Below are 12,065 nucleotides of genomic sequence, written 5' to 3'. Positions count from 1 at the left end.
TCCTCCACACGTCTCCCAGTGCAGCGGTGGGGGCCTCACCCAAGCTTTTTTCCCTCCATGACCTGCACTATTAATCCGAGGAGGGATAAAACCAGCTGCCGACACACAGAGGCCAAAACAGCTCTTTCAAGTTGTGCCCACTTGTCCAAATTTGAGGCAAACAACGTGACAAGAATGCCCATTCTCCCACACTTCTTGCCACACTTCATGCCCATTCTCCACTTCTCCCACACTTTCTTGCCACACCCATTGCGAAGTGTGAGTCGTAGCGTGCTGGCTAGTGCGCACCATTGGTTGCACAGGGCAGCTCTCAAAATGCGACCTGTACTCTCACTTCTCAAATGCTTTCAGGTTATGTTAATTTTGGGCAAACTAACTGAGACTCTTGCATTGCCTTCCTGCCGTTCCATCATCTCACAACCAGGTATCGTCTATATACTCCAGCCTTCATGTGATTTTTGGGGCCACCAAGACAACAGGAAGTTTCTTCAGCACAACAGAGGCAGTTCCCAAAAGACACGTGTCTTCTTGTGCCACCCAAGGCAGTGCATAAACAAAACAGGAACCTGGCATGGGGACGCCTGACACCCCCATTGTGTTGGTGCACTATCCACCACAGAGGCAAACTTTTCCCACCCTTCTGTTTATCCCAGAGCTCAAGGGACACTGAAGACCACCAGCAAGTTGGTTTCACACGAAAGTCTGACCTTGCCATAGCCATTTTAGCATTGATTCGGTGCCAAAAGATGCCTTAATTGCTGAAGAACCACTTATCAAACGCTAATCAAACGTGACGCAAGCAGTGGCTGCAGCGGCCGTTTGTGCCATGATAAACCGGAAGCAAGCAAGGCAGCGATAATGCAGGTTGTGTTCACTGGCGAGGCACGCATGCAGGCAAGCGTGGGCGTGCGCCGTCACTGGTTACGTCTGGCTCCACAGGATGGTCCGTGCTAAGCACATCATGTGTGTTGGACGTTCGCAAAGTAATGCCTCGACTCCAATGTTAGTGCAATTAATAACATCCCTGTTGACACAACCATTGGAATGGGCTTCAACGGAGCACATGACACACGCCGGTGCTTTTTTTTTTCTGCGGCATGCGGCTGCAGTGGCACAAGCCGCATCATGTCTGTGGCGCTTCGGCCATGTCCGTGGTCGTTTCCAGTGTACCTAAACGAAGAATTTGACAGCTAAACTTTTCAGTGAATACCATCTATAGAAGCAACCGGATACAATGCTACCATGTAATGAGGGGTTTGGTCCATTTTGGTCAAATCAGTTATGCTTTCCAGAACTCCTGCGTCATTTGCAGCTTTGGACCACAAAGCAAAATGTTCCTTCATAGGACCCGTGATCAGTATTGACACTTTGTTGAAAAACAAAAAAAAAAAACACATCCTTTTGAGGCCCGTGACTGTTGGCGTCGAACCAACCACTCGTGTGCAGCTTGCATGCTTCCTCGAAAAGCGGTACCGCTGCCCCAAGTATGGTTGAGTGGCGCCACACAGCGACAGCCAGGGAAGATGCTGCACATGCCAGATGTTTTCACCACTTGCAGTGCAATTCGGGCAGCGTAGCCAGTGGCCGCAGTACCTGGCTTCACGTCTTCGCTATTTTCTACCTTACCTTAAAAAAGCTACGCGCAAGAGTGGTATAGTCGTGTCCTCAGTGAGCTAATCTATCAATCTAGAGCAACGTGTACTTTGACTTCAGTGTCCCTTTAAGGCCAGACAGTGCAAGCAGCTGACACTCAAGCAAGCCACCCGGTACCTTGCACCAGCTCGCACAGCAGGAGTTCCAGCACGACCCACTGTGTGTCACTGTGTGTCCCCACCGCGGTGGCTCAGTGGCTAGAGCGCTGTGCAGCGGGGCCCTAGGGTGCGGGTTTTATCTCGGCCGCGCTGGCTGCTTTTCTAATGCATGAAGCAATAAGTGAAAACGGCCATGTGTCGAGATTTTGGTGCACATTAAGGGGGGACAATGCTCTTAAAAAAACTTTTTTAATTTTTAAGTAAACTCTGTGAAACTTGTCAGCCTTGCTGCGTTTCCCCACTGATTTGAAATATGGCATTATTTCTTTAGTTGGTCAATTAGTTCCCGAGATAATTATAGGTAATTAATTATTTTAGGAGGAACAATAGACAAAACTGTGTTGGTCATAAAACTAATCTTTACATTTTCCAACACTATGAACCCTGGTGAGTGCAATAAGAGAATCAGTTTTTCGATGCATCGCTCGGAACTAATTTGACAGCTCATTAAACCTTGGTAGTACCAGGGGAAAAAAAAATTTTGAATGCCTATTTCAAGCACTGAAATTGAATGAGCTGTAAAATTAGTTCCAAGCGATGCATCGAAAAACTCATTGTCTTATTGCACTCACCAGTGTTCATAGTGTTGGAAAATGTTAAGATTACAGTTTTATGACCAACACAGTTTTGTCTATTGTTCCTCCAAAAATGGTTAATTACCTATAATTATCTTGGAAAATAATTGACCAACTAAAAAATTAATGCCATATTTGAAATCAGTGGGGAAAACGCAGCAAGGCTGACAAGTTTCATAGAGTTTACTTGAAAATTAAAAGAAATTGTTTTAAGAGCCTGCATCTTGTATTTTGTCTGCATGGCCCCCTTAAAGGAGTACTGACACCAAATTTTGATACCTAAAAAATGATATAATTGGCTTCAGTAGTTTGTACAGATGCCTCCCAGAAATTTTTGCAGCGATCCGAGGCCGGAATCACATCTAAAATCGATTTTGATTGTCCAGGCCGCGAGCTTTCACAAATCGGCAGCACTAGCGCAATCGCTTTCGGCGTGACGAAACATTGGCCTGCGTGTCTGGCAGGTTCAGGGTGACGTTTTCAGAACCAGAAACGATATCCTGCGGTGCTGTTGTCGGTGGTATTCGTTTGGGCAGGAGACGTGGGCGTAGCTGTGTGAGCAATGCTTGTAAACGTTGCGTGTTCGACATCTTTGCTCTTCAGTTCGTTGCCGGCGCATGGTGTTCGGCACTGGTGCCGAAAACTGCGCGATGTCGACGGGCACCGCGGCGGTGCGCGTCGCCGAGCTCGCCCAAGTTGTACTATGGCAAGCTCGCGGTATGCGAAGTACTGCTCGTGGAAGCCTGTCTGAGCAAATCGACGACGACGCCAAGATGCATTATTTTCCACGCGACGACATGCAGCGCTAAACGTGGACTGAGTTCGTGTGCGCCGGCGGCCGCAAGAACTGTCGCCCAAGCCAGCGGGCTCGGGGTTGCACGGGTCACCTTGGGTGTTGGGAACTTAGTATCGTGGCGACTATTTTTTTGATCGCTGGTATCTGCACAACTGCGAATGACCATCCCTTACACAACTTTTCACCACACTATCATCCCCTTTTTCGCATATGAAGGTTTATTTTGGCAATAATTTCCGTTTCAGCGATCGGTAACCAAGACATCTGCCGCGGCCTGTTTTGATTCTAGCGCGCAGGTGGCGCCATCTTTCGGCCGCTCGCCGCACCGTGCTGCCGGCAGTGCTGGGTCGGAGCGCCGAACCTCCGCTGCCAGTCAGCGTAGGCTTACCATTGCGGCAAATATCTGAACGCCACTTTTAAATTCAGCGCTGATAACAACTCCTAGCACAATTTTCAACACACTAACATCTACTTTCTCGCATGTGGAGCTTCTTTTTCGTGATCAGATTGATTAGAAGAGTGGCGACAAGCTGTTGCTATCACGGTCTGCGCCGGTTCGAGCCGCAGTGATATTAAAAAACGGACGACAGCGAAGACGTCGCCGGCCTAATCGCCTGGCCAAATAAAGTTGTTCTGTCTGTCGGGTGGCAGTGACTCATCCGAGTCTGACGATTCAGACGACATGTCGACTGCGCGGGCGAGTCGCGGACCATGTGCAATCGTAGCAGACGATGCGGCGAACGCATGGAGGAAAGAAAAACGTCCCTGACGTCACGGGTGAGACCGTGACGTAAGGCTGCCCGCTTGCAGGCTGGCCTTCGAACGGCCATTTTCCCGCGCGGCGACCAAATTTGAAATTGGTTGCAATAAACGTGAGATAATTAATTCTGTGTTGGCGGCTGACGGCTTTCGGTTCGATTTTCGTAATTACTGGGCCAATAGGTATTCTTTACAGCATAAAAACTGAAAGCGAGAAATTTCGTGTCAGTACTCCTTTAAGGGGGCCATGCAGACAAAATACAAGTTTGCTTTATTTCGAAGATTTAGTGGTTTATAGGTCCCTAAGCACTTGTTTGGCAGCAAACAATGCTTTATTCACCAAGAAATTAAACATTTAAAATTTCCTGCTAAATCGTGTGTTTCCGTGATGTCGGCAATGACATAGTAAGAGCAAGACCATAAAACTAAATATAGCCTGCTGACCAGGGCTGCTCACATCTCACAGACGGCCGTTTGGTTATCATGTTTTAGCACCCACTTTCATAGATGGCGCTGCAATACTGCTGAAGTGCCAGTGTTCGAACTTTGCTTCTGGCCGGACTTCTATACCTGACGTATCTTTATTACGGTTCATACTAATCGTTTCCTAAAACTTAGGCTATGACTCGACAAACATGGTCACGTGAGCGACCGTGCTGCTTGTGTCAGTTGGTGAGTGTGGTTTCAGACCAGTCCAGCACATTTGATGGCTGTGTTAGTGGGTGTCAGCCAGCAAAGTGCCGCACTAACTGCTTCGGTGTTTACGTGTTCGTTCGCAACTTTCGTTGTTCACCCACGCTTCTTACTGCTATAAAATAAATGCACCCTACATTTAAGTGCAAATAGCTTGTTCAGCAAGCTTATAAGCCCCACCTGATATGCGTTTGCTTTTGCCGGCCTCAGCCAATCGCATAGCAGGGCTTATGACATCATAGGCTCTGTTTTGGGAGATGAGCTAGTGGGTCGCATGGCCATTCCCTTTTTTCCTAACTGTGTAACTTACATGAGTGAAGTATACGTTAAAAGTGGTGTCAGCATGATCCCAACGAGGCAATCTTTCGAATGAACCAAACTTGTGTTTTGCCTGCATGGCCCCTTCAAAGATCCCCTGCAGGTGATGGAGGGGAGCCCTCCACCACAGTGCAATGCCTCACAGCCCAGGTGAAGCTTGTTTAGCGCATTAGACCCCACAGACAATCAACTGTGGGTCACCAGGGAGCAGTGATAACGAGCTCGTGCCTCCTATGGACAGGCAGAGTTTACATGACCATCGCTGCGCCCTTTGTGCCTGCTTACCAATAAGGACTCTCGCTCGTAACGAGCAGCGAGTTGGGCATGATCACCAAGTTTGTTACTGCCACGGTTCAAGGGGCAATCCCCAAAGAGGATAGGGATATTGTGTGCGGACAAAGAGTCGAAGACGCAGAAGAGAACGGAATCTAAATGAGCCGCGAACGAGCGGACCAATAGGAGAATGCCACGGCGAATAATTGCGAGGCAGCAGCGAATAGAAGAGTGACAAGTGCAGCTGGGCAAATTAAGCCTATCAGAGCACAGAGTGACTCCCCGGGAGAGAACATTCAAGCCTGGACAAGCGGGCTGAGGAGGCAGGCACGAGAACAGCACGGGCAAGCAGCACGAGAAGCCGACGGTCTGGGAGAAGCGAGTTAGGCCTCGACAATGTCACGCAAGGCAGGAGCAGGCTGACATCGCATTGGTGCCAGCCTCCGAGTCACACCGCCAACCTGTGCCCCGGTGGCCCCAGTGGCGAGCGCCTGGGTCCAGCTGCTACGCCTGTCGGCCGACGCTCAGACAGTCCCGACACAGCGACACTTTGGGATCCTCCCAGGTGCTGCCACAGCGACGATCCCCAGGCTACCACAGGGATAGCCACCAAGAACCCCTGTCGAGACGAGCGGCACCGATGCCATCCCCACCAGCCCCACATCTTCCGCCGCATCGCAACCAGGCAATGTCTATGCCACATCAGCGCTGGCCACCAGGGTAGGCCAGTCCAATAAGGACACGTAGTTGTGCAATAGTTAGAGGACCCTTGCACAGGACTTTGTTAACACTGTTACTAGGATTTGATACGAACTGTAGCCAGTTGTATGGTGCTGCTTGCTCGGTTGTTTGTTTCATTTTTTGTTGTTTGGGTGTTAATGTGATTAAGGGGTGTTTGCGGTGTGTGGTGTACAACCAGCTCTCCCTGGTCAGTATCTCTGAACTGGCTGAGACATTGACGTGACCATTAGTAGAAAGCTCCGCGGTACACGCTTGCTGTCATTTCTCGTGGCCTCATTGACTTGCCACCCCAGTCAGTCGGGGCCTCCTCCAGGCTCCTCCCCTCCCAGAGGCTGCCGATTGTACCCGAGGCGGGCCTCTCATGTCCCCACTTTCAGAAGCAAACAGAGGGCAGGACAAGTCTCAACATTTAATTGGCTTCTACAAACTCGGTTGCTGCCCGTCTCAGACCACAAAACCTTAAAGAACAATGCAAGCGTCTGCCACTTCCTGCAGCATTTTGTTATTGAATAAGGAGTGCCTGCTGGGGGTTCTCACTAGGACACTGTGTAACAATGTGAGCTTCCATTTGAGCTCGTGTCATCGTCAACAGCCAAGAATTTTCTCCCCACCTGCCACCCCTCCTATCAAGCTGTCCTTTCAACAGTCGTGGTGAAACTCCCCGACAGATTACAATGAGAAAAGTTTATAACTTGCCCCTTTCTTCTTTAACAAAGGAGACCAGGACTCCAACAAGTTTCAAAGAGAATGGCCAAGACTTCAGGCGGTCACCTCCTCCCCTATTCTCTCAAAGTCAACACCCATACACAGCACTCTGTTTACAAACTTCACCCACTGCTTGTTCGAGACCAACGAGAAAGCACGAAAATTCCAAGGTACGCCCATGTTTTTATGACAAGCTACAACTCATTCTCCTTTCCTCCACTTTCATTCAATTCATCTCCCACCACAGGTCAAAAACTCTAGAAAAAGGGGATAAGGTGCAGGTTGGTTACACAAATGCAACCCCCCCCCCATCTCACACCACCGAGGATTTACTGAGGAAGAAGAAAAGCCCCCCAATGCCAAGGTATATCCTTTGCACGGACAGAAAGGTTTTCATTTGCTCACGGACATACCATATTTACTCAATTCTAAGCCAATACTCTTTTTCTATAAAAGTGCTGTACAAAAGTCAAACATTGGCTTAGATTCAATGATATACTATATTCAAACGTGCTCAGCACTCATTCAAATAAGATAAGTTAGCGCCACCTGGAGGCCCCGCTAAGTGCAGCCCTGCAGCCACTAGCATCCGTCGCCGTGACAAACCAAAGTGCAAGCAACAAGCTGGCATTTTAAAGGAGTACTGACACGAAATTTCTCGCTTTCAGCTTTTATGCTGTAAAGAATACCTATTGGTCCAGTAATTACGAAAATCGAACCGAAAGCCGTCAGCCGCCAACAGAGAATTAATTATAGCACGTCTATTGCAACCAATTTCAAATTTGGTCGCCGCGCGGGAAAATGGCCGTTCGAAGGCCAGCCTGCAAGCGGGCCAGCCTTACGTCACGGTCTCACTCGTGACGTCAGGGACGTTTTTCTTTCCTCCATGCGTTCGCTGCATCGTCTGCTACGATTTCACATGGTCCGTGACTCGCCCGCGCAGTCGACATGTCGTCTGAATCGTCAGACTTGGATGAGTCACTGCCACCCGACAAACAGAACAACTTTATTTGGCCAGGCGATTAGGCCGGCGATGTCTTCGCCGTCGTCCGTTTTTTAATATCACTGCGGCTTGAACCGGCGCAGACCGTGATAGCAACAGCTTGTCGCCACTCTTCTAATCAATCTGATCACGAAAAAGAAGCTCCACATGCGAGAAAGTAGATGTTAGTGTGTTGAAAATTGTGCTAGGAGTTGTTATCAGCGCTGAATTTAAAAGTGGCGTTCAGATATTTGCCGCGATGGTAAGCCTACGCTGACCGGCAGTGGAGGTTCGGCGCTCCGACCCAGCACTGCCGGCACCACGGTACGGCGAGCGGCCGAAAGATGGTGCCACCTGCGCGCTAGAATCAAAACAGGCCGCGGCAGAAGTCTTGGTCACCGATCGCTGGAACGGAAATTGTAGCCAAAATAAAGCTTCATATGCGAAAAAGGGGATGATAGAGTGGTGAAAAGTTGTGTAAGGGATGGTCATTCGCAGTTGTACAGGTACCAGCGATCAAATAGTCGCCACGATACTAAGTTCCCGACACCCAAGGTGACCCGTGCAACCCCGAGCCCGCTGGCTTGGGCGACAGTTGTTGCGGCCGCCGGCGCGCACGAACTCAGCCCACGTTTAGCGCTGCATGTTGTCGCGTGGAAAATAATGCATCTTGGCGTCGTCGTCGATTTGCTCGGACAGGCTTCCACGAGCAGTACTTCGCATACCGCGAGCTTGCCATAGCACAACTTGGGCGACGCGCACCGCCGCGTCGCCGCGGTGCCCGTCGACATCGCGCAGTTTTCGGCACTAGTGCCGAACACCATGCGCCGGCAACGAACTGAAGAGCAAAGACGTCGAACACGCAACGTTTACAAGCATTGCTCACACAGCTACGTCCACGTCTCCTGCCCAAACGAATACCACCGACAACAGCAGCGCAGGATATCGTTTCCGGTTCTGAAAACGACTATATGACGTCACCCTGAACCGGCCAGACACGCAGGCCAATGTTTTGTCACGCCGAAAGCAATTGCGCTAGTGCTGCCGATTTGTGGAAGCTCGCGGCCTGGACAATCAAAATCGATTTTAGATGCGATTCCGGCCTCGGATCGCTGCAAAAATTTCTGTGAGGCATCTGTACAAACTACTGAAGCCAATTATATCATTTTTTAGGTATCAAAATTTGGTGTCAGTACTCCTTTAAGTGCAGAGTGCTTTAGGCGCTCGCCTTGTCGTCCTAGCTCACTCACTTGAACCAAGCATATCACCACGGCGTTACGGTGTAGCCTGTCACAGTCCCTTCGCTGCGGCGTAACCCAGAGGCTTCAAAAACCAAGCGGCTATGCCAGGGTATACGTAGCGTGAGCTAAGGTTCAGCTGGTTATTAGCTTTCCTGGCTGTCTAGGATTAGCTAATTATCATGCTTACTGCTGCTTATCATCTAATCCAAATCCAACCCAATCCAATTTAATCCAATGCAATCAAATTCAATCCTCGCACTTGCGCAGCACGGCTCTCCAGGAGCTACGTGAAACTGGTCAACCTCGGCCAGTGTAGCCAATCCAATCAAATCCAATCCAAGTAACGCTATCGTTCGCAGCGTACCCCAGAGGCTTCGAAAGCCAAGCGGTTTATATAGTCATAAGCAATCGAAACTCGTGAAATGCTGGCGTTCGTCATACATCTTCCCATTGTTCAGCGCAAAGAAAACTATAGGTACATAAATATACGCAATTAACCGGCAGCGCCTGCATTCCTTTAGTTAGGATGCCCGTTGGGTTGGTTTTTACGATAGTAAATGCAAAATGTGGCAGTGCAACGCTGGCACATGCGGGGAGAAAAGCACAAAGAGAACTTAACTCCCGCTGGCGCAGTTTCAGGGAGGGGGCGTGCGAGCACTGCAAAGGAGGGAAATTTGAATGGCATGGGGTGGTAGCAGTTAGCGGATAACGGCGATACACCTCATTAGGGCGAATCACTGCTCTGCACTTCACACACGTGGCATTCACTCACTACCCCCCCCCCCCCCCCCATCACGCTCTTCGCCTCCCTGTCTCACTTGTCTCTCGATGATTTGGACGGAGGTTTGTATGCAATCCAAATTTCCCGCCTTCGCAGTGCTCGCGTGCACCCTGCCTAGAACAGCGCAAGCGGGATTTCTGTTCTTCTTTTGCTTGCTTTCATCTCGCACATACCGGCGCCTCACTGTGCAGTTTGGAACGTGCCATTTCTGGCGGCCAATTTTTGAGTCTTTCAAAGGGTGAGGATGAGGGCGACACGCGCGTCACCTCTCTCACAGCTTCCCCCTCACTCTTGTTTCATGCGTCGCCACCAAAGAGCGCCCTCCCCCTCTCCAGACGCTGAATCCAAACCACCATCTGTCTCCTCTGTCTCCACGGGTGGGTGTAGCTTAGTCGGCACGATGACGGGCTGTCGCTACGCTTCTCTATGCGGACTCAGGTTCAATACCTGGCGGTGCCAGTAGTTTGTTTGTGTAGCCAGGGTGTAGCCTGGGATGCTTGCTTGTGTACCCAGTAGTAGCCTGGGAGTTTTCTGCCGACACGGACACGAAATTTCCTTGGCTGGTTTGAGGTATACTGCTTGGCAGTAAAAAAATACCGAGAGAAAGTAGTGAATGCACGTGAGTGTGATCCAGCTCTACCTTCGAGACCCCTCTGCCCAGCATTCATGGCGTGATCTCTCGCGTGCTCGTCTCCTCGCCAGTTCCCGTGCATTCGCGCCTGAAGTGGGGAGCACAGACGGCGAGTTCGTGAAGCCAGTTGCCGCCGGTTCTAGCGCGTGCTAACGCAGCTTACTTTGGGAGAGATGTGAAAGACTGCGGACAAAACGATCCGGGCCTGCCAGTCACGGAGGACTTTCAGCGGCAGGTTCGGAAATCCATGCGAGGTGCAACAGCCAGGCCTCCGACGGTGGGAGAGGGGCCGCCAGCTCTGCTCCAGCCTTGCATCACTAGTGCAAGCTGCGCCAATTTTTTTCTTTTTTTACGCTTTCCGTATCGGGTTGGCAGAGTGAATTCGCCTGCTTGGCGCCACTGTATCAGTAGCGGTGTCATTAAGCGACCCCTTTGAACGGAAGGTGGTGCCAGTGGCAGAGAACTCACTGAACCTCCAGGCAAGGAGGCCACTCAGCCGCGATGGAAGAAACAGCCACAATGGAGGTGTTCTCGAGACAAGCCTCAGATGGCACCCCGGAAAGCCTCAGCACCAGCTTTCAAGGAGAGGAGCGTTGCAAATGCACCTGACAGTACCGAATATTTCACCGACTCCAAGAGGGCAACAGCTACGAGGACGACAGTAACAACAAATCCAGCAACAACGGTGGCGTCGAGTGAACCAGCACGTGGCTAGTAAACGCAGCTTGTTTTTTGGCAGTTGCCCTCCTTGTGTACGTGGGTCAACTTACATACAAACAATTTTCTTTTTATTTTCTGAAGCTCTGAATTTCAGGGGTCAACTAAGAATCCGGGCCGGCCTAGACTTGCGTGAATACTTTCCGAGGCATCTGGACATGATAGAGGAGGACGAAGAAGCCGGATAAAACGCCATGAACATGGAAGGCTATGGAGCCATCAGGGGCGAGACAGCTCAATCAGATTTGGGAGCAGTTTTTTGCACCAAGATGCAGGTGCAAAGTAATGTCGTTCGGGAGATGCGGCGCTTTCAAAATCCCGTTTATTTCATCAACTTGCACAAGTAGTTTGTCGCCTCAGTGCACATAAGTATTTTTTCTACACGTCTTTGCAATGGTTTTCGATAGGAAAACTTTGAAAACATGTGAAATACAGTGTAGACCATTTATAACGTAACCGCTTATAGTGCGGGACCGGATATAACGCGGGTTTTTGCGACCACCGGTTTGCCTCCCATAGAACTCAATGCATAAGCATACCGCTTAAGATGCGGTTGGCCGAAGCACAATACCGTTTATAGTGCGGTTTTTCGGAGGGCCTGCTGATCGACCGGCGCAGCTGAGGCATCGTTTTAGGGTAGCAAAAGAAAAAAAAAAAGGGTGAAATCGGCCATCTGACACAGCGTGCACCCCTTGCCCTCCTCTAACGTAGACACCCAAAGAAAAAAAAAATAGGCACCCTTTAGTTCGTGCGTACTTGATAACCACAACTGACCTTGCTTGATGCATCTCGGAAGATAGCGACAGTCTCCCCATCCGCGCACGGCAAGTTGATTTTATTAATCGTGAACCGCATGGCCCGTTTTCGCGCACGAATCGTGCACATCAGCGTTGCGCTTTTTTTTTTTTTTTTCGTGCTCGTGTCGACGATTCCGCGCTCGCGGTGGCTTCTTCGTGTGGCAGTGGGAGGAGCCTGACGACTTGCACCAATGGGGAGACGCGTACGTAATGGCGGGAGATTCGAAGTGCTCCGAGCCGGCTAG

The 12,065-nt window shown here is 50.2% G+C and overlaps 1 protein-coding gene across 2 annotated transcripts in view; it reads right to left on the bottom strand.

The window, feature by feature from the left end:
- LOC144170856 (phospholipid scramblase 2-like) overlaps positions 1-12,065 on the bottom strand; it is a 70,716-nt gene that overhangs the window by 28,235 nt on the left and 30,416 nt on the right. The window lies entirely within an intron of this gene.

The sequence above is a fragment of the Haemaphysalis longicornis genome, unplaced genomic scaffold (assembly GCF_048455015.1).
Source record: "Haemaphysalis longicornis isolate Haplotype H1 unplaced genomic scaffold, Haemaphysalis longicornis Haplotype H1 scaffold_2, whole genome shotgun sequence".
NCBI lineage: Eukaryota > Metazoa > Arthropoda > Arachnida > Ixodida > Ixodidae > Haemaphysalis > Haemaphysalis longicornis.
The sequence above is the reverse complement of the archived record's forward strand: the minus strand, read 5'-3'. Positions and strand labels throughout refer to the sequence as shown.